This window comes from Mytilus californianus, unplaced genomic scaffold, assembly GCF_021869535.1.
Source record: "Mytilus californianus isolate M0D057914Y unplaced genomic scaffold, xbMytCali1.0.p SCAF_1, whole genome shotgun sequence".
Lineage (NCBI taxonomy): Eukaryota > Metazoa > Mollusca > Bivalvia > Mytilida > Mytilidae > Mytilus > Mytilus californianus.
In genome coordinates, this window is record NW_026262581.1 from 42,172,969 (window position 1) to 42,196,451 (window position 23,483).

At 31.3% G+C, this 23,483-nt stretch overlaps 3 long non-coding RNA genes across 6 annotated transcripts; 1 reads left to right on the forward strand and 2 right to left on the reverse strand.

Moving 5' to 3' along the window:
* Window positions 1-7,297: 7,297 nt before the first annotated feature.
* LOC127703797 (uncharacterized) lies at window positions 7,298-16,194 on the reverse strand. Its single transcript, XR_007983048.1, has 3 exons — window positions 16,032-16,194; window positions 14,006-14,176; window positions 7,298-7,608 (listed from the first exon to the last, which is right to left on the reverse strand). It is a non-coding gene; the product is annotated as an uncharacterized LOC127703797 (long non-coding RNA).
* On the forward strand, window positions 16,192-18,834 carry LOC127703207 (uncharacterized). Of its 4 annotated transcripts, none has more exons than XR_007982807.1 (3): window positions 16,192-17,052; window positions 17,133-17,212; window positions 18,697-18,834. It is a non-coding gene; the product is annotated as an uncharacterized LOC127703207 (long non-coding RNA). The 4 variants fall into 4 exon arrangements; XR_007982796.1 differs by having other exon boundaries at window positions 16,192-16,972; XR_007982817.1 differs by having other exon boundaries at window positions 18,617-18,758.
* Window positions 16,518-22,670, reverse strand: LOC127703166 (uncharacterized). Its single transcript, XR_007982730.1, has 2 exons — window positions 18,550-22,670; window positions 16,518-17,225 (listed from the first exon to the last, which is right to left on the reverse strand). It is a non-coding gene; the product is annotated as an uncharacterized LOC127703166 (long non-coding RNA).
* Between the last annotated feature and the right edge of the window lie 813 nt (window positions 22,671-23,483).

A 23,483-nucleotide genomic window follows, 5' to 3' on the forward strand; every position in this document is an offset into this window, starting at 1 on the left:
TCTATTCAAAGTTATTTTCTTACATTTCAGCGGTTTGCATCTAATTAATTTAGTCAAAAAGATTTAAATTATCAGAAATACGTTTACAAATATGATTTGATGAAAAAATTAAAAGGGTGAAAATGAAAAATCGTCATAACCACGTTGTTTGAACCAGAGACATGTCTCTGTTTGAACTAGTACACGTGTGCGCATGTGCGCAGGTGTGAAATTTAATTATGCATCCTAATTTTTTCAAAAATGCTTAAATTGTCATTGTTAACCTTTATCTCACATTTATTTCGAATATTTTCTTGAAGAAATAACGTAGAAAGAGCTATGTACACTCATTCATGCTTTGCAAACGTACACAGAATTTACGTATCCGTTTCTGGTCCATGTTTTACCATTGTCAAGATAACATCCGGTATAAGATTTTATGATGAATATTGTATTATAAAGTCAAGACTCTAAGTATATGTGTACAATCTGAAATAAAATGTTCAGCAAAACATGTATTCCTTAGTAACAGAGTTCAATTTTAAGTAACTAAGTACAGATATTTTTTTAATAAAGAAATAATCGGATGAGTATGATGAGCAGTTTACCAGTCCGTACGTCCCAAAATTGGTTTCCGTTCTCTAACTTGAGTTTGCCTCAACCAAATAGTATGAAACTTATACACAATGCTTATTACCACAAAACACAGATCAAGTTTGAATTTTGGTGGCATCACTTAAACCGTTCTAGAGTCATGCCCCTTTATAAATGGAAAAATTGCAAAATTTTTAGTTTCCGTTCTCTAACTTAAGTTTGCCTCAAACAAATAGTATGAAACTTATATACAATGCTTATTACCACAAAACACAGATCAAGTTTGAATTTTGGTGGCATCACTTAAACCGTTCTAGAGTCATGCCCCTTTATCAATGGAAAAATTGCAAAATTTTTAGTTTCCGTTCTCTAACTTAAGTTTGCCTCAAACAAATAGTATGAAACTTATATACAATGCTTGTTACCACAAAACACAGATCAAGTTTGAATTTTGGTGGCGTCACTTTAACCATTCTAGAGTTATGCTCCTTTATAAATGGAAAAACTGCAAAATTTTTAGTTTCCGTTCTCTTACTTAAGTTTTCCTCAACCAAATGTTATGAAACTTATACACAATGCTTATTACCACAAAACACAGATCAAGTTTGAATTTTGGTGGGGTCACTTTAACCGTTCTAGAGTTATGCCCCTTTATAAATGGAAAAATTGCAAAATTTTTATTTTCTTCTAAATATCAAGTTATTTTTTAAATTGGAGTTATCTTCCTTTGTCCATGATTATAGTTGAATCAACTACAATCAATGCTTTATACAATGCAATGCAAATTTTGACTTCCACTGATAAAACACAGATCAAGTTGAATTTGGGTAGTGTCACTTTAACCATTATTGAGTTATGCCCCTTTATAAATCGAAAGATTGCAAAATTTTTAGTTTCCATTCTGTAACTTAAGTTTGCCCCCACCAAACATTATGAAACCTATACACAATATTTATTACCACAAAACTAAGATCAAGTACAAATTTTTTGTTTCCATTTTCTAACTTTAGTTTGCCTCAACCAAATGTTATGAAACTTATACACAATACTTATTACTACATAATACAGATTAAGTACGAAATTTGGTGGCGACACTTTTACCATTCTTGAGTTATGTCCCTTTATAAACATAAAAATTGCTGAATTTTTAGTTTCCGTTCTCTAACTTTAGTTTGTCTCAACCAAATGTTATAAAACTTATACACAACTGTTCTAGAGTTATGCATGTTTACAAATAGAAAAATTGCTGAATATTTAGTTTCTGTTCTCTACTTAAGTTAGCCTCAACCAAATGTTATGAGACTTACACACAATGCTTATTACCACAAAACTCAGATCAAGTTCAAATTAGGGCAGTGTCACTTTTACCGTTCTTCAGTTATTTTTTGATACTCTGAATTCGAAAAGCAAAAATTATTAGAAACCAATTGTTCAGAGATTTCCACCCAAATTTACTTAAAATAAGAAAATTTGGATAAAAAACAGAATGTTTGGTCTTCAAAGATAGCTTATCACACACTGATTCCAAAAATGCAATGTTTAAGGCACTTTTTTCATAACTAAAGGGAGATAATAAGCCTCTTCCTGTAAAATCAGTCATTCCAAAATAGCATACTTTATGCTGATTCCAAAAATATATTGTTTCAATATACTTTTGCTTGAAATAAGAGAGATAAGATGCTTCTTCTGGTTTACAAAATCTCACTTTTGGTATCAACTGATATGTTACTTCACACTGATTCCAAAAATATATGGTTCTAGTCAAAAGGCCCTAGGTCTCTACTATATATAATTAATGAGTTATGTAACCATACAGCTAATTTTAGATATAAGAGGGGAGAAAACTCCCATTAAATGTACCCTTTCAGCCAAAATTTATGTCGCAACTAACAATTTAATAAAAATATTTTGTCGATATCTTATACGCTTTCTGAGAAGCTATAATAAACCAAAATCAAAAGTCAGAACATTACCTTGACCTTTGCCCTCATTTTCTTTTTGGTGGACCCTGGACCTCAAATCAAAAGACCCTAGGTCTCTATTGATGTTTGTTTCATGTGAGTCATGACAGTCTTAGTTTTAGCAGCTTTTCTGAATTCCTTTCTATATACTGTATTTTAAAAAACATGGATAGTACTAATAGCTGTTTCCTAACATGATAAATCATAGAACTCATGATTGAGCATATAATTCAATGATTTAAGATAAAATATGGTAATCAAGTGTCGCATTTTTAACATGTCTTTATGGGAATAATTTTCCTTTATGACCTGGAGATGCAAACTCAGGCAACCCACACCAACCTCTCCACCTACCATATATACCATGATGCATGTCAATTAATAGAATGTCTTAGTGACCCATTTTTTGTATTCTCCTTGTAATTGGTAGAAACGTTTTTACAGACTTAATATAATATTAGATAACAAATAAGACTACAAAATTTTAAGACTGATACAAAACCCATATGATTATAATGAATAATAAACTTGATAGCAAAGATGCACAGAGAATTAAGAACAAAAAATTTATAAAAAGATGCTGAGCAGGCATTTCAAAAGAAGGGAAAGCAAAATTTCTCAGAAAGAAAGTGTTTATCACTGCATATATAACTGTTAGAGGATGCTGTTCAAATTGATGAAAAGCTGCAACCCTATCTAGTCACTGTGAAGTGCTACAATGTTTATATATAAGCAGCACATAATCAGTAACAAGAAAGGCTGTTAACTTTTAAATTTTCAGACAGCAGTAATTTTAGAAGTTAAAATGTTATCAAATTTCTGAAGAAAATAGAAACTACACGAGAGAAAAGAGAAAACTGAACTTCCATTAGACCAGTACATCAAGTCCTTACAAAGAAATTAACATTCTCTCACTCTTTCTATCCTTCTCAAACTTACTTCTTTACATACCACTCTCAATATTTCTCATCCTCTCAATTAATTTTTGTCCCTTTAGAACATACATCTTTACATTCCACTCATTATTTACCCTCTCCCTCTCAATTCTTAATTTTACCTCTCTCCATTTCTGCCGAATCCATACCAACCGTAGCCACCTATATTAGCCTACTCTTTGTGTTAGATACCCTATGTAAAGTTTGTTAGTTGATGAAAAGATTTTTAATCATGGAAGTACCGGGCATGGAAGAATAAAATTTTCAACATGGAAAAGATCAAAACTTTTTGACATGAAATATGGATTTTTTTTTAAAGTATTGAGCCAATTTTGAATTGTAGTTTTTATTTTCAATATAAAATGATTATCACATCATTTCTTGAAATCTAAGGTAACAGCCAAAGTGAGATGTAAATTTAAAAAAAAGAAATTATCTATGGATAACCATTATGCAGCCAAAATTTGTATTTAACTAAAGGGTGTTAAAATATTTAAAAACAATTAAAAAATAGATTTTACAATAGAAAAAGGTAAAAATACAAAAGTAAAAATTGCCAAAAGTTTTAAAAATGCCAAATGGTACAAAAGTACCTGTCTGCTTGTACTAGCCAGCTGGCCTGTGGGTTATCTGGACTTTAAGGTTCTAGTTCACCAAGACAAATGCCCGCAGTAAGACTCTTGCCTCTTCCTTTCGGAGTACCAGTTTTAAAGTCTCTGATTTGACATTGACATGCCTTATACAGCCAAGTTTTTTTTTAAATAAAAAAGGGTATTTAAAATGTTGATAAAAAAAAGTAAAATATCCTGTTTAAAATTTTGATAAAATAATAAAATCTCCCCCATTAAAATTTTGTTAAAAAATGCAAAATATAAAACTAGTAAAACATCCTGAATTAAAATTTTGATAAAAACAGTTAAAACATCCCCAATTTAAATTTTGATTAAAGCAGAAAAACATCCCCTGTTAAAATTTGATAAAAACAGTTAAAACATCCCCCATTAAAATTTGATAAAAACAGTAAATCATCCCCAGTTAAAATTTGATAAAAACAATAAAACTTGATAAAAACAGTAAAACATCCCGTGTTAAAATTTGATAAAAACAGTAAAACATCCCCCGTTAAAATTTGATAAAAACAGTTAAAATATCCCCCATTAAAATTTGATAAAAACAGTAAAACATCCCCAGTTAAAACTTGATAAAAACAGTAAAAACATCCCCCATTAAAATTTGATAAAAACAGTAAAAGCATCCCGTTAAAATTTGATAAAAACAGTAAAAACATCCTGTTAAAATTTGATAAAAACAGTTAAAACATCCCCCATTAAAATTTCATAAAAACAGTAAAACATCCCGAGTTAAAACTTGATAAAAACAGTAAAACATCCCCCGTTAAAATTTGATAAAAACAGTTAAAATATCCCCCATTAAAATTTCATAAAAACAGTAAAACATCCCCAGTTAAAACTTGATAAAAACAGTAAAAACATCCCCCATTAAAATTTGATAAAAACAGTAAAAGCATCCCGTTAAAATTTGATAAAAACAGTAAAAACATCCTGTTAAAATTTGATAAAAACAGTTAAAACATCCCCCATTAAAATTTCATAAAAACAGTAAAACATCCCGAGTTAAAACTTGATAAAAACAGTAAAACATCCCCCGTTAAAATTTGATAAAAACAGTAAAACATCCCCCATTAAAATTTGATAAAAAAAGTAAAAACATCCCCCGTTAAAATTTGATAAAAACAGTTAAAACATCCCCCATTAAAATTTGATAAAAACAGTAAAACATCCCAAGTTAAAACTTGATAAAAACAGTAAAACATCCCCCGTTAAAATTTGATAAAAACAGTAAAAAACATCCCCCATTAAAATTTGATAAAAAAAAAGTAAAAACATCCCCCGTTAAAATTTGATAAAAACAGTAAAACATCCCCCGTTAAAATTTGATAAAAAAGTTAAAACATCCCTAATTAAAATTTTATAAAAACAGTAAAACATCCCCTGATAAAATTTGATAAAAACAGTAAAAACATTCCCCTTTAAAATCTGATAAAAACAGTTAATGTCCCATTAAAATTTGATAAAAACAGTAAGAACACCCCCCTTTAAAATTTGACAAAAACAGAAAAATATTTGATAAAAACAATAAAACATTCCCAGTTAAAATTTGATAAAAACAGTAAAACATCCCGTGGTAAAATTTGATAAAAACAGAAAAAAAATTGATAAAAACAATAAAACATCCCCCATTAAAATTTGATAAAAACAGTATAAACAACCCCCCTTAAAATTTGATAAAAACAGTAAAACATCCCCAATTAAAATTTGATAAAAACAGTTAAAACATCCCCCATTAAAATTTGATAAAAACAGTAAAACATCCCCCGTTAAAATTTGATAAAATCAGTAAAAACATCCCCCATTAAAATTTGATAAAAACAGTAAAACATACCCCGTTAAAATTTGATAAAAACAGTAAAACAACCCATGTTAAAATATGATAAAAACAGTTAAAACATCCCCCGTTAAAACTTGATGAAAACAGTAAAACATACCCCGTTAAAATTTGATAAAAACAGTAAAACATCCCCCGTTAAAATTTGATAAAAACAGTAAAAACATCCCCCATTAAAATTTGATAAAAACAGTAAAAAAATCCCCCATTAAAATTTGATAAAAACAGTAAAACATCCCTGTTAAAATTTGATAGAAACAGTAAAACTCCCCCCGGTTAAAATTTGATAAAAACAGTAAAACATCCCAAGTTAAAATTTGATAAAAACAAATAAAATGCCCTTACCTATTAAAAGCATGTTACAGAGCTTCACATGCTGACTGAGCCACCGCACTCTCAGTCTGTACCAGGAATAGCAGATACTTGGTACGGTAGATAAAATATCCCCAAAAGTTTTTTGACTGAGCCGCCTCTCTCTCAGCCAGACCGAGCCGCCTCACTCTCAGCCAAACTGAGCCACCTCACTCCCAGTTTGTACCAGTCTACGTGGATACTTGGTACGTATGGTAGGGGACGTTACTATACCCAGAGCAGAGGTATAGCATCTGTGAACCCTAAACACAGAGAGCGGCTTAACTTCCCATACGTGTATACAAGTATCCAATGCTTACTGGTAACGTTATTGTGTTTTTCATGTCAGTCGCTGAACAAATTCTATAAAATGTAGATAATGAAGAACCTACTGCAATAATAACATAAAAACCTTGATTCTAAGTTTCCTGTGGTAAGAAGTGAAATATTCTTTTCTATAAAAGTTCTATAAAAGATTTACTAAGTATCCTAGGTTTGATTTTCTTGAGGGTTTTCATAAGGATTGAAGAAGATGTGGCCTTTGGATAAACACAGTGTGACAGTAACTCAACAATGGAGAAAAACCAGAAAGATATGAAAATGTCAAAATACAGGCTTTAACAATAAAACGATTATAACTAATAGTACCTAATGGTATTTGAATGTTAAATGGTGATCTTTCTTTTGTATTGAAACCCATGATAAGCTATAATTTATTCAATATCTTTGATCTCTGACCTTTAGGGATAGTTGTCTCATTGGCAATCCTACCACATCTTATTTTTATATGGCTGAGAGTTAACTGTAGTTTTCTGTGTTAACCCATTGAGTTACACTTTCAGGCTAACAAATAGACTTGCAAAAGGCACCTTGTATGGAATTTCTCGAAGCACATCTATAAACAATTAGTACCGGTATATGAGAATTAATTCTGTAATAAGTGTCATGAAAAAAAGAAGAAATTTGTCTATCTTTTATGTTGTTTTTTTAAAAATTCAAGGTAGAAAACATATTTTTATAATTCATTTAATGAGCAAACACTCTTCATTTCATACACAGAACTGTCTCCAAATGCATGCAAATTATTGTCACATCCAAGTATTTGCCTTGTGAGTCTTCATATGAAAAATGCCACATTTAAGTCATACAAATGCTAGTCAGATAACATCCACATAGTCTTTGAAATAACAATTAAATATTGGTTATTGTTTCATGACTTAAAACTTCACTTCTAATACAATATATTTTATTTAAAGATGAAGTCTTGGCCACTGTGATTCCTCTTCAAACAAAATACCTTGTTATGATCTTTTCTCAACATACTGAAAAGTAAAAACAACATTTATAATCCTAAAGTATGCTGTTTGTTTGAGTTTAATCAGCCTTTAATGAAACATTTGTCTGTTTATGTAGTTCATACGTGTTTCTCGTTTCTCGTTTTTATATAGATTAGACCGTTAATTTTCCCGTTTGAATGGTTTAATACTAGTAATTTTTGGGGCCCTTTATAGCTTGCTGTTCGGTGTGAGCCAATGCTCCGTGTTGAAGGCCGTACCTTGACCTATAATGGTTTACTTTTATAAATTGTTACTTGGATGGAGAGTTGTCTCATTGGCACTCATACCACATCTTCCTATATCTATATGATGAGTTTAAGTTTGAAAAATTTTGAATTGGTAAATGAACATGACCTACAGTTGTTAACTTCTATGTCATTTGATCTCTGGTGGAGTTGTCTCATTGGCAGTTATACCACATCTTCTTATTTTTATATGAAACTTTATTAAATGTCAACTGAATATTAAATAATTGAAAATACAAATATTAAACATGTATGCACATAGAAACTAAATTGTTATCCCTATGTCTCGCATTCTGCAACTTTTGTCGCAGGTGAGACAAAAATTACACAATGCAATAGGTATCTGATGCCATAAATGGTAATGAGAAAGAGGAACGGTTGATTTCCCTTTACCTGTGTATGGCAAGGCGTTTTTTACATTATTCAATTTCAAGATATCTTATGAAGATAAATATATATATCTTGTATTCTTCATGAGATATCTTATTTGATTTGAAGTTTATAAAATATCTTATACCCATTATAAGATATTTTATTAACTTTAAAAGATAGTTGTTTAAACATAATTAGATATCATATAAAGTTAATAAGATACTTTATATCTTTTTAAAGATTTTTTTTAAAACAAATACTTTGAGATATCTTATATATTTTATGAGATATTTTGTACATTTCATAAGATATCTTTAAAAGTATATATAAGATATATTTTTTACTGTATAATATTTCTTATTAAATGTACAAATTATCTTTTTTGTTTATAAGATTACTAGTTTATTAGATATCTTATTTAATATATAAGATATCTTTAATATATTAAGATATCTCATCAAGTATTAAAGATATCTTTAACTTCAAACTAAATAAGATATCAAATAAAGAATACTATGTACCTATATTTACTTACAAGATATATTATTCAATTTATAAGATATTGTTTTTAGTTTACAAGATATCTTATTTAGCTTAAATAAGATATATTTTATTTAGCTTGTACGATATCTTTAAAACAAAAGAATATATAAGATATCAGTTAAGAAAAAACAAAATATCTTTTTTCCTCAATAAGATATCTTAAAACCTAAAACAGATATTTAATACACTATTGTTTTAATTATTGATTGGTGTTTAATGCCGCTTTCAGCACTATTGTGCTATTTCTTAGCGATCAGTTTTTATTGGTGGAGGAAGCCTTAGTCCCTGGAAAGAACCATGACCTTTGGTAGGATTACTGACAATCCTAGTCAATTAAGATTGGAGTCAAGCGCACCTCAGCAGCTACATGAGAGGTTTGAACTCACAACCACCATGTTGTCAGGCTAGTGATACAGTAGTTTGACTACTTAGACAACTCGGCCACTGAGGACCCCTTAATAAACTAAATAAAATATCTTTATAGAATGTTAAATAAGATATCTCATTTAATAAAAAATATATTCTATTCAATTTATAAGATATCCCAATTAGTTTATAAGACATATTCTCTAGTTTATAAGATATCTTTTAAAATTGATAAGAAATCTTGAAATTGGAATAAATATACACAAGAGTGCACACCCTGAAATGTCTCCCCTACTATACTGACCATTGATTTCATGTTGATAGTCCTACATATAAAGTTTTACTACAAGTATCACATTAACATTTATGATCCAAGAAAATGAGGTCAAGTTCAGATAACTCAAGCCGGAAATACATGTACACCTTTAATACAATCATTCCATACACAGAATATAGATAACCTATTGCTTATAGTATAAAAGAAACAGACCAAACCATGGAAATTCTATATTGACCAATGAACCATGAAAATGAAATCAAGGTCAGATGAACCCTGCCAGGCAGACACGTACACCTTAAAATCATTCCATGCATCAAATAAAGTTGACCTATTGCTTATAGTATCTAAGAAACAAAGTTAACCAGGAAAACTTAACATTGACCAATGAACCATGAAAATGAGGTGAAGGTCAGATGATACCTGCCAGACAGACATACATACAAATGTATACACCTTACAATCATTCTTACACCAAATATAGTTGACCTATTGCTTAAAGTTTAAGAAAAACAGACCAAAACACAAAAACTTAACATAAGCAATGAACCATGAAAATGAGGTCAAGGTCAAATAAAACCTGCCAGACTGACATGTACATCGTAAAATATTTCCATACACCAAATATAGTTGACCTACTGCATAAAGTATTAGAAAAACAGACCAAAACACAAAAACTTAACATTGAGCAATGAACCGTGAAAATGAGGTCAAGGTCAAATAAAACCTGCCAGACTGACATGTACATCGTAAAATATTTCCATACACCAAATATAGCTGACCTACTGCATACAGTATTAGAAAAACAGACCAAAACACAAAAACTAAACTATTACCTCTCAACCATGAAAATGAGGTCAAGGTCAGATGACACCTGACAGTTGGACATGTACACCTAACAATCATAACATACACCAAATATAGTAGACATATTGCTTATAGTATCTGAGATATGGACTTGACCAGGAAAACTTAACCTTGTTCACTGATCCATGAAATGAGGTCGAGGTCAAGTGAAAATTGTCTGACATGTATGAGGACCTTGCAAGGTACGCACATACCAAAAATAGTTATCCTATTACTCATAATAAGAGAGAAATTAACATTACAAAAAATCTTTATTTTTTTTTCAAGTAGTCACTGAACCATGAAAATGAGGTCAAGGACAATGAATATATGACAGTCGGAAACTTCATATCATAAGGCATCTATATACAACATATGAAGCATCCAGGTCTTCTAACTTCTAAAATATTAAGCTTTTAAGAAGTTAGTTAACGCCGCCGGCGGATCACTATCCCTATGTAGAGCTTTCAGTGACAAAAATCGCAGGCTCGACAAAAACAGCTTGCCATACCTGAGGATTGAAATCTGAAAGTTTTTAAAGCATACTAGAATTGCAGCAGTATGATATCTTATATTGGTGCCAGATATACAATTACAATACTAATGAACCACTTTTGATGATTTTACATATAAAACAAAATGTCCTTCAGGACCTAATTTAATTGTTCTTAAAGACAATTTTGTAACAATATTGGAAATTTTTCAAGTTATTGTGGAATTTTTAGCTGAAGTACATCTTTAACCAAATGTATATATTTGAATCTACAAAAATCTTGTTCACAATTATGATTATTTCCAACATTAGTTTTTTGTAAGAATGTCCCTATCAAACATATTTGAGATAAATATTGGAAATTTGACAAAATAAAAATGTTTTAAGCTATCTATAAGCTTTTATAATGTGTATAAAAATAAACCAAAATTTTGTTAGAACTTAACAAGAGTGCACATACTGAAATGTCTCATCTTCTTTACTAACCATTGATTTTATGTTGATAGTCCTAAATATAAAGCTTTACTACAAGTAACACATAAACTTAACATGATCCAAGAAAATGAGGTCAAGGTCAGATAAACCAAATGAGAAATACATGTACACCTTACAATCATTCAATAAACCAAACATAGTTGACCTATTGCTTATAATTTCTAAGAAACAGTCTTAACCAAGAAAACTTAACATTGACCAATGAACCATGAAAATGAGGTCAAGGTCAGATGAACCATGCCAGACAGACATGTACACCTTACAATCAATGTATGCATTAAATATAGTTGACCTATTGCTTATAGTTTCTAAGAAACAAACTTAATCATGAAAACTTAACATTGACCAATGAACCATGAAAATGAGGTCAAGGTCAGATGATACCTGCCAGACAGACATATACACCTTACAATCCTTCCATACAACAATTATAGTTGATATATTGCTTATAGTTGAAGAAAAACAGACCAAAACACAAAAACTTAACACTGAGAAATGAACTGTGAAAATGAGGTCAAGGTCAAATAAAACCTTCGAGACTGACATGTACATCATAAAATATTTCCATACACCAAATATAGTTGACCTATTGCATATAGTATTAGAAAAAAAGGTCAGATGACACCTACCAGTTGGACATGTACACCTAATTACAATCATTCCATATACTAAATATAGTAGACCTACTGCTTATACTGCTTATAGTATCTGATATATGGACTTGACCACGAAAACTTAACCTTGTTCACTGATCCATGAAATGAGGTTGAGGTCGAATGAAAATTGTCTGACAGGCATGAGGACCTTGCAAGGTATGCACATACTAAATATAGTTATCCTATTACTCATAATAAGAAAGAAATAAACATTACAAAAAATGTTGACTTTTTTTTTCAAGTAGTCACTGAACCATGAAAATGAGGTCAAGGACAAAGGACATATGACAGACGGAAACTTCATATCATAAGGCATCTATATACAAAGTATGAAGCATCCAGGTCTTCTAGCTTCTAAAATATAAAGCTTTTAAGAAGTTAGCTAACGCCGCCGCCGCCGCCGGATCACTATCCCAGTATGTCGAGCTTTCTGCCACAAAAGTTGCAGGCTCGACAAAAACTATGCTTATGATACTTTCATTTTATAAATTTTAGTACAGTTTGGAAACAGATTATAAAGGGTGTCAGTGCAAAAGTTTAATGTTGACTGACAAAAACCTGAGTCCATTTATCAGTAAAATATAGTAAATAAATAAGAAAAGTCTAAATTTTGCTCAGGGTATTCTCTCTTGATTATCAAGAAGCTTGTGGCCATGCAATTTTAAAAAAAAAAATCCATGGAGGTTTTTGACAAAGTTATTCAAGTTTGGAAATCTTTATAATCACAGACTGCCAATATTTGTTTTTTAGTAAAATACAAATTAAATGGAGTGGAGTCAAAATATTGACCCTAGAAACTTAAATTAGTATAATACTACCAGGTAAAACATGGAATCAATAGATATTAGTCCAAGGTAAAATATGGAAAATGAGCAAAAAAATTTATATCTTGAAGTTACTCCTGAAATTCAAAGGGCAATTGTTTAAAAAACATGTAAACCATAATGCCAAAGAAGTATAAAACCATTGTGTATATATATATATATATATATATATATATATATATATGTCTCTAACAATGCAAACAATCCAAAGCCAATGATTGAATGAATTTGAAGACTGAGATGCAGCCCGGCTAAATAATTTCCATGGAGACAAGAAATGCAAATACTAATACAACTTAGAGCTATTTTCCTAATGCTTGTAGTTTTGTGCTTTGGTTGGCTTGCTTGCTTTGTTTGTATAAATGTTTGCTCAAGCATTGTAATTAAGATTGACTGTATGACACCTGCAATCAATAGATAGGCGGGGCTTCAGCTTGTATACGTTATGCTTAAATGTTATTGGATGTTAAGTATAATGCAGAGTATAATGAATACAAGCTGATGCCCCACCTATCTATTGATTGTAGATGTCAATCTTAAATACAATTCTTGAGCAAACATTTATACAAACAAAACAAGCAAGCCAACCAAACCTTTAAACTACAAGCATTAGGAAAATAGCCTTAATACCAAATACCATCATTATAATTGGTTCCCTTTAACTGGACAAAACACAAACTAACTTATACAAGTACATTTTGTAATACAAACGTTTCAAAGTTAATGAACCATGATGAGGGAACAGGACCATATAATCTCCATAGAAATGAGATGAGCAAATGCTAATGGGATTTCATACCAATATGTTTTAACAGAAAAAGTCTGATCTGATAAAAAATTTTGAGGGAAATTACTAATGAAAAATGTTTCTATTTCTATTTAATAGTCTTCTTTGTAACAACTCTTTATATGAAGAATCTGCAGATGGTTTGTTGCAAAGCAAATTTGATTGCCATCACCAACAAATCCTATTTTACAGCCATAGTTCCTTCCCTCTCCAACAAATTTTACAAAATTTACAGAAGCTACTTAAGTTATCTTTTACATTTTATATCATCTTGAATATGTATGAAACATTTGCCACATTAAAGTAAACAAGCATTGTCAGGCCAGCTGTATAGCTGACTAAATTGGTATGGGTTGGGCTCATTGTTGAAAGCCATATATTAACATAGTTGATTAAATCTGCATTATTTGGACTCTGGTGGATAATTGTCTCCTTGGCAATTATACCACATCAGTAAACAAGCATTAAAGTCTCCTACCTGTAAACTTTGCTTAAAGTCTTCTGTGATGTATGACCTCTCCTTTATTCCAATTTCAAAATTCATAACTCCTGACTTCTCCTTATGTCATGCATTGGCTTATCTTCATTTCCTTTCTATGCATTTAACTCTGAAGATTCTTCGTTTGATTCAGTCGCTATTAAAAACTTCCTGCAAAACATAAAAACATGAATTAGGATTAACAAACAGACATAATTTTTGAAAATATTTATACGAAACTAGGTAGTTTTGGTAGTAAAATTTGTGGATTAGAATAGAATTCATGACAAAAATCTTATTGTTGATCTTGTATTGCTAATCATTTTTACTGTTTACAGTTTCTTTGTCTTTTTTAGTTTTTTTCCCAAAACACAAAAAAGGATAAAAAAAACTTGTCATATAAGGGCAATCACTCCTATAAAGAGTCTACTAATGATTTTGGCAAAATTTACTTATTTGTAGATCTTGTCTTGCTGATCATTTTTGCTATTTAAAGTGTCTATAGACCTTTACTGTGACTTGACTGTTAGTGTTGCTCTCCACCTATTGCAATTTATTCAAAATTCTGACCAAATTGCAATTTGTTTTATAAAACCACTGTTCAAATGGTCAGAAATTTGAATAAACTGTTGTAGAAATTTAAACCACTGTAAAGTCGTGAAAGTGCAAGGTGATAATATAAAGCTTACTTACAATCCTATAAGACTAATTCCACTTCAATGATATTATGAAAAATAATAAGTTTCCATGGGAGATAACCTAAAATCATTATGCTTTTGAATATAGAAGACTTTTCGAAAGAAAAATTGATTATCTCCCATGGAAACTTCCTAACAAGGTATTTGTAATTTCACACATATTTTACTGAATATAAGATGCTTTAATTCAAATGATGTCTGATTCTTATGAATATAGAAGAAAAGAAAAATTGTATGAAAGCTTAGTTTGAACATTTTTATAGCAATTCAAAATTATTACCCATCACCTTTAGCATGACAATTACAATAAAATTTGTATACAAATAGTTTGACTGATTTTTCATAATATTATTGAAGTGGAATTAAAGTCTTATAGGATTGTAAGTATGCTTTATTTTATCACCTTGCACTTTCACAACTTTACTGTGGTTTTCTACAGCAGTTTGTTCAAATTTCTGACCTGTTGAACAGTTTGGTTTTAGAAAACAAATTGCAATTTGGTCAGAATTTTGAATAAGTTGCAATAGGTGGTGAGCAACACTTACAGTCAAGTCACAGTAATATAGTTTTCAATCAAGACAATGGGCAAATTATAAAATAATGATAAAAATCTTCATTAAAGAGCATGAGAATTCCAATAAGGAGTCGACTGACAATTTTGACTATGTTGACTTATTTGTAGATCTAGTCTGGCTAATCATTTTAGCTATTTAAAGTGGCTATCTAAGCTATAATAGTTTTCAGATAGGAGGCAGAACACTAAAAATGGGTAAAATATGTCTAAGAGCAAAAACTCCAATAAGGAGTGAACTGATGATTTTGGCAAGTAGATTTATTGGTAGATTTTGTCTTGCTGATCATTTTTGTTTAATTTTTTATCTATCTGCTATCATTTTTCAGATATTCTTCAAAAATACAAAAAAAAACAAATAGTTAAAATCTTAATTAAAGGGTACTATCTCCAATAAGGGGTCGTTAGCTGATTTCAACACTGTGACTTAATTGTAGATCTTGTATTGCTGATAATTTTTGCTTATCTTAGTTTCTATCTATTAGCGTTTTTCAGAAAATAACCAAAAATGCTAAAAAAATGATAAAAATCATCATTAAAGAGTCACAACTCCAATAAGGAGTCGTTTGGAGATTTCGACTAAGTTTGACCTATTTGTAGATATTGTCTTGCTGATCATTTTTGCAATTTAAAGTTTCTATTCATTTATAATAATTTTCAAGATAATAGGCAAAAATGAAAAAAAAAGTGGTAAAATTTATCATATCAGGGCAATAACTCCTATAAGAAGTCGTCTGACAGTTTTAATGAAACCTACCATGCATGAGGTACAAAGGTCGTATGTACACAACACTCGGGAACCTATGGTACTACATCATGTACAATATTGGAACAGTATGGTGCAATATCTGTAATTAAAACATAATAATTTTAAACTGTTGTTAACTGCAGTTTATGTAATTTACAAAAATATGTCTTTATACCTATTACTGTCAAACGGTAGATGTCTCCTTATAACACTGACAAGTCTCATATACCATACCACATAGAAACAGTAGAAGTCTCCTAATAAAACCTAACAAGTCTCATATACCGTACCACAAAGAACAGTAGATGTGTCCTTATAGACAATAACTAGTCTCATATACCATACCACATTGAACAGTAGATGTCTCATTATAGACAATAACTAGTCTCATGTATCATACCACATTTATCTATACTGAGAGTAGAAAAGGAAATGTTGAATGGAACCCTTATCCTGCCATACTGGATACTTGATATCATACGCAAAACTTTATAATAACTATTCTAATTTTATTAACAAACTAATATACTAAGACACCATTGTATACACAGTATACTAGTATCATATTCACAATCAATTCTAAATCTATTATACTGAATACATATGAAAATAATAATAAATGTATCATTTGGCTTTCTAGGGGGCTACTCATTAAAACTTACAATAATACTAATTAAAATAACCAAATCAAAAACACTACCTACTCAACACAATTTAAAATTAATTAAAAAATAAATTGCCTATATTATGCAATTTTAAGAACCTGCAGTAGAGCCCTGACAGGTGAAAAATTTATTTTAATACCTGACTGGTAGAACCCAGACAGGTATAAATTTGAAAAATGAGAATACCTGCAGTAGATCCCAACAGATACTTTTAGAACCTGAGTGGTAGAGCCCAGACAAGTATGAATTTTGAAAACTGAGAATTCCTGTGGTAGATCCCAACAGGTACTTTTAGAACCTGAGTGGTAGAGCCCAGACAAGTATGAATTTTGAAAACTGAGAATTCCTGTGGTAGATCCCAACAGGTACTTTTAGAACCTGAGTGGTAGAGCCCAGACAAGTATGAATTTTGAAAACTGAGAATTCCTGCGGTAGATCCCAACAGGTACTTTTAGAACCTGAGTGGTAGAGCCCAGACAAGTATGAATTTTGAAAACTGAGAATTCCTGCGGTAGATCCCAACAGGTACTATTAGAACCTGACTGGTAGAGCCCAGACGGGTATAAATTTGAAAAAAGAGAATTCCTGCGGTAGATCCCAACAGGTACAAAAACTAACTTAATTATCACCCTGAAATAAAACAAAGCCTTAATAATTTATAAGATGTATTAATGAATTGGGGGAAAATAATTTCCCTGAAATTAAGTAGGCCAAATTGAATGAAAAACATAAAACTAAAACAAACAAAACACATATTGTTATGAGTAGCCCCTTTTAAATAAACATATAAAAATTAATTGACATTAAAATTATGACTATTTAATTTTTCAAGGTGCAGCTGGGGAAACGGTGGGTGGGCTGAATTAATTTTCCACAAGTAAAAATATGACTGCTAACAGTGCAATGCTCAAACGACAACTGACCATCCTATCAAAATTATATACAGATGTTCTCTGATTACACCCATGCTGTCATCATGCTGTTTCCTATCTATGATCTAACACCTATCCCTTAATCTCTTAATTAAAACAAAACTGCCAAGCTGCCAAGCTGACCTTATCATTAACAAAATAAAACCAGGGAAAGTACATACCCTAGGAATTTATCAAAATATGTATAAACTCTAATTTAATTTTTTAAATTTCCATTTATACCTATTACTGTCAAACGGTAGATGTCTCCTTATAACACTGACAAGTCTCATATACCATACCACATAGAAACAGTAGAAGTCTCCTAATAAAACCTAACAAGTCTCATATACCGTACCACAAAGAACAGTAGATGTGTCCTTATAGACAATAACTAGTCTCATATACCATACCACATTGAACAGTAGATGTCTCATTATAGACAATAACTAGTCTCATGTATCATACCACATTTATCTATACTGAGAGTAGAAAAGGAAATGTTGAATGGAACCCTTATCCTGCCATACTGGATACTTGATATCATACGCAAAACTTTATAATAACTATTCTAATTTTATTAACAAACTAATATACTAAGACACCATTGTATACACAGTATACTAGTATCATATTCACAATCAATTCTAAATCTATTATACTGAATACATATGAAAATAATAATAAATGTATCATTTGGCTTTCTAGGGGGCTACTCATTAAAACTTACAATAATACTAATTAAAATAACCAAATCAAAAACACTACCTACTCAACACAATTTAAAATTAATTAAAAAATAAATTGCCTATATTATGCAATTTTAAGAACCTGCAGTAGAGCCCTGACAGGTGAAAAATTTATTTTAATACCTGACTGGTAGAACCCAGACAGGTATAAATTTGAAAAATGAGAATACCTGCAGTAGATCCCAACAGATACTTTTAGAACCTGAGTGGTAGAGCCCAGACAAGTATGAATTTTGAAAACTGAGAATTCCTGTGGTAGATCCCAACAGGTACTTTTAGAACCTGAGTGGTAGAGCCCAGACAAGTATGAATTTTGAAAACTGAGAATTCCTGTGGTAGATCCCAACAGGTACTTTTAGAACCTGAGTGGTAGAGCCCAGACAAGTATGAATTTTGAAAACTGAGAATTCCTGCGGTAGATCCCAACAGGTACTTTTAGAACCTGAGTGGTAGAGCCCAGACAAGTATGAATTTTGAAAACTGAGAATTCCTGCGGTAGATCCCAACAGGTACTATTAGAACCTGACTGGTAGAGCCCAGACGGGTATAAATTTGAAAAAAGAGAATTCCTGCGGTAGATCCCAACAGGTACAAAAACTAACTTAATTATCACCCTGAAATAAAACAAAGCCTTAATAATTTATAAGATGTATTAATGAATTGGGGGAAAATAATTTCCCTGAAATTAAGTAGGCCAAATTGAACGAGTAGCATGAGTGAAAGCCCCCAAGAAATGATACATGTACATATATATAAATTCAATATACCATTAGAAAGAAAAAGTACTTGAATATAATTTCATGTATGAAAATGAAAACAGACAAACAAAAAAAAAAGAAATAACTACAATACTAAAATAATTAACAAAATGTAGTTCTTATAACTCCTTTGATATAAGTTAGGAACGACACATTCTGCTTTATGCTTTACAAACAGTTTTTGGGTCAGTTGGAATGTAACGTATATAACAATTGGATGACCATCTACCTAATGTGTGGATAATATGGTCTTCAACCCCTGCTGCTGCTGCTGATGTTGCAGCACTTTTTCGAAAAGAATGACCACAAAATTTTCTATCATTATACCCTTATCTGAACAGCAAATCTCGAAGCAGAGATATAAATGTATCTCTAGACAAAGGAGCGTTATTATACTCGTCACTAACAAATAACTAGGAATCTGGTCTAGCTCCATAATTTTTTCCTACTTGTATATATCTTCTCATCAAATCAACTGGGTTGAAAATATCATTTTCAAAAATAGTAATGTTAATACCTTCTCGAAATGGGTCACATTTGGCGGAATTCAGATGTAATGTGAAATTTTGAAAAATTTATGTCTAAATTAATATTTTGAATTAAAAGTGTGTCCTGACTTGCAATTTACTACTATACGTAAATTCACCACATCAGAGAAATCCAAAAAAAGCTAGATTAAATGCACACTGCAACATTTAGTCAACAAATGCAGAAAAAACTCCTTGCTTAAACATACAGCACAATTGTTTCAAAATTTGAGATGTTATAGGTAATCTCTTTTGTTTGACATTACTCTGAGACTTTTTAATACCTCTTAATATACACTCTAAGCGTGCACAATTTGTCAAAGGGTCAGGATGCCCTATTCTTAAGTAATTATGCATAATTCCTGCTAAATACAATTTACTTGTAGCATGGGCTAGCTTAAGAGAATTCTGCAATAGTTTACCAAATAAATTAAACAATCTTCATCTATTATTGGTACACTAATATGATTCTGATTAGTCATAGCCATAAATGTTTTAAAACATAGAAAACCAGAATTATAAGTATGCCTATAGCTAGAAACCTGTGGTAGAACCCACAGGTGAAACAACAATAACCTGTGGTAGAACCCAGATAGGTTAAAAATACTTGAATACTGTACGTAGTAAAACCCTGATAAGTGAGACATATAACAACATGTGGTAGAACCCAAATAGGTTAAAATGCAATAACATTTGGTAGAACCAAGAGAGGTAAAAATTCTTGAGACTGCATAAATAGAGCAGGTCTGCCAGCCTTGCTATGTACAATGTACGTAATGTGGTACAATGTTTACTGGATTGATTGATTGATTGTTGGTTGCTTAACGTCCCAATATTCACTGGATATATGAATGTTGAATCCTGCACAGCTGAATCTGCCAGATACCATAACCTTGAGTTCACTTGTACTGACAAGTCGTCTAGCACTCCTCAGGCGGATTATAGTTACAATTTCACCTACTAACATTCCTTGAGAACCATAAACAGCATTCCAGCTGGGACTATTATACCATAATAGTCCCAATTACTGCTGAAATATAAAACTTAAAGCAGTATCATGTCTTAAACATTTGGTCCAACCTAAACAGGTGGAAATAATATATGAACCTGTGATAAATCCAGACAGGAAATTCTGGAAATGTGGTATAACCCTGACAGTTGAAAACATGCAATATCCAGAACCCAGACAGGTAAAAAAAATCTTGAAACCTATGGAAGCTAGAACCCTGGTGAGCATTAAAAAACATAAATGTGTAAGACACCTGTGGTTGATCAAAGACAGGTGTTTTTGATGAGAATTGCTCAGGTAGATTTTTACAAATACTTGGGCTAGACGGTAAGGCACTCAACCCTGGATGATTGATTATTGTTTGCTTAACTCCAGTTGCAATTCTGCATGAAAGCCTGATATTAATCCACCATTCAACTACTTAAAAATCCATAGTACGGATGGTCAATCAAATATTCTGATAATTTAAACTGTTAATATTTTAAAGTGGAAACTGAAAAGTCAAAACTGACATGGGGATCTAAAATGTCTTTAAGTTGCCAGATCTGATACTCTGGGGCCCATATAGTTCTCGTTTTTTTGTTGTTGTTGTCAGTATATACATATGTTTTAGATTTCCCCTATACAAATCGAACAAACATGACTATTGCAGCATCTCATAGTTGCGCATCCTCTGATACCTCTGAAAATATTACGAATTTCCCAACCTAAAAAAAAATATTCTGTCTCTTACACGATTAGTTATTCCTTACTCTTGTGCTTATAAGACTGTTGCAAAACCAGGAGTGGGAAATGTGTTACCACGCAGGTTTGGATGAGTATTAGCGAAAAAATGATACACAAGAAAGTAGTGTTTATAGTAGACAACTCTGCTGCTGTGTTGTAAAAAGGCAAATGAGCTGCACATGAACAGTAGTGATATTCGTAGGAACCCATACCTGGGTAATAAGTGGTCAAATCTACGTGATCCCTCCTATAGAAATCACATTAATTCTCCATCGGGGGAAGACAAGAGCACGTTACTATATATAATAACTAAAAACTTGAATAAACTCCCCTTCTTGATGAAGACCTAGTGAGCCTGGGAATAGATTTGTTATGTATTGCCCCAATTGAAGTTTCATTTTTTTGGACCCGGCATAATAAGGGTTGAGTAAGAAGTTCGTACCTGACGTGATGTTTTCCTCAGTGGGGAGAAAGGCAGTAATTCAGCTGCATATCACCTTGTATTCCGGACACCACACACTTCCTGGTTTTTTACCAGCTGCAGTCTTTGATAGAGTATTTCTAGTGAAGGCTGCATATCCTGATCCTTCGTATGCTTACTCCAGGTTGTAGGGATTCCTCCAATTGTTGACATAGTCACATCGTAAACTTCCGGTTGAAGTGAAAGTAGAAAAATCGACTGCTTTATGTCCTGTCAAGTATTTTTATTCTTATAAGATTTTTGATGATTACTAGCTTCTGTTCGGTGATGAAACGTAACATTTCCACTGGAAGACTGCATGGTTGATGAAAGTTTGGAGGCCAAGTTGATTAAATTTCTTCTGTCCATTTAATGATGAAGTAGAATTCGAAACCACGTGGTCCTCGTGTGTACTAACTGATGCATTGTGGGATCGCGCACTACTATATATGGTGTAGCTTGAATTTATCTGCTAATAACGGAATAATGTCCAGCATTTCGGTTATATTATCATTATTAGAATTAAAGTCTTGAAAAGCAATATTCAGAGTTCTGACTAGCACCTTCTCCTATCATTTATCGGTACTATTATTCCTTAACTGACTCATATTTTCTGGGTCACATCAGGAACATATATACTGTTAGATATACTGTTCCCAGGTCACATTGCACTTGCACGGTTTACCTGATTATTACCGTCCCATACCGAATGAGAGGTCCAATAGCTAATGAGAAGCAAACACATTAACTAACGAAGTTGATTATGAATAGAATAATTAACAGCATCTTTAGAAGCAGGTACAATAATGAATTATCAATATCCATGTTACGCAAATCAACAACAATACGAAGAAGTTTCCAAATGTCCCATGAAAACGTGTTAAAAGTCCAGTTTTGATTTACATCACAAATTAATATAGCTACTGTCATTATGACTTTCAAGAAAATGAAAAGTAAATTTCTTGAATTAATTTTCCACAAGTAAAAATATGACTGCTAACAGTGCAATGCTCAAACGACAACTGACCATCCTATCAAAATTATATACAGATGTTCTCTGATTACACCCATGCTGTCATCATGCTGTTTCCTATCTATGATCTAACACCTATCCCTTAATCTCTTAATTAAAACAAAACTGCCAAGCTGCCAAGCTGACCTTATCATTAACAAAATAAAACCAGGGAAAGTACATACCCTAGGAATTTATCAAAATATGTATAAACTCTAATTTAATTTTTTAAATTTCCATTAACATACAAACTATTATTCTTGATACCAAAAACTATTTTATCTATTGACTTTTACATTATTACTTTTGCTTCTTTTCACTAAAACTGAGATGTTCATATAATTTGGCTTAAATACTTACAAAATGATTACTTTAACAAGTTGTCGATTAGTTTATCTGATTAAACCAATATTCTATATATGTTTATGTGTTTCTGAAATCATTCATTTTGTCACCATTCATACAAAATCATCTATACAATACATTCATATCAGTATATTAGTAGGAATGTGAAATATTAATTAGAGAAAACTGACCTTATTTGATAAAATCAAAGATGTCAACCAAATATGAATAAAAATTATATCGAGGAACAGCACTGCACCATTCAGTTCAAAATATAAGCAAATTCTGACCAAACAAAA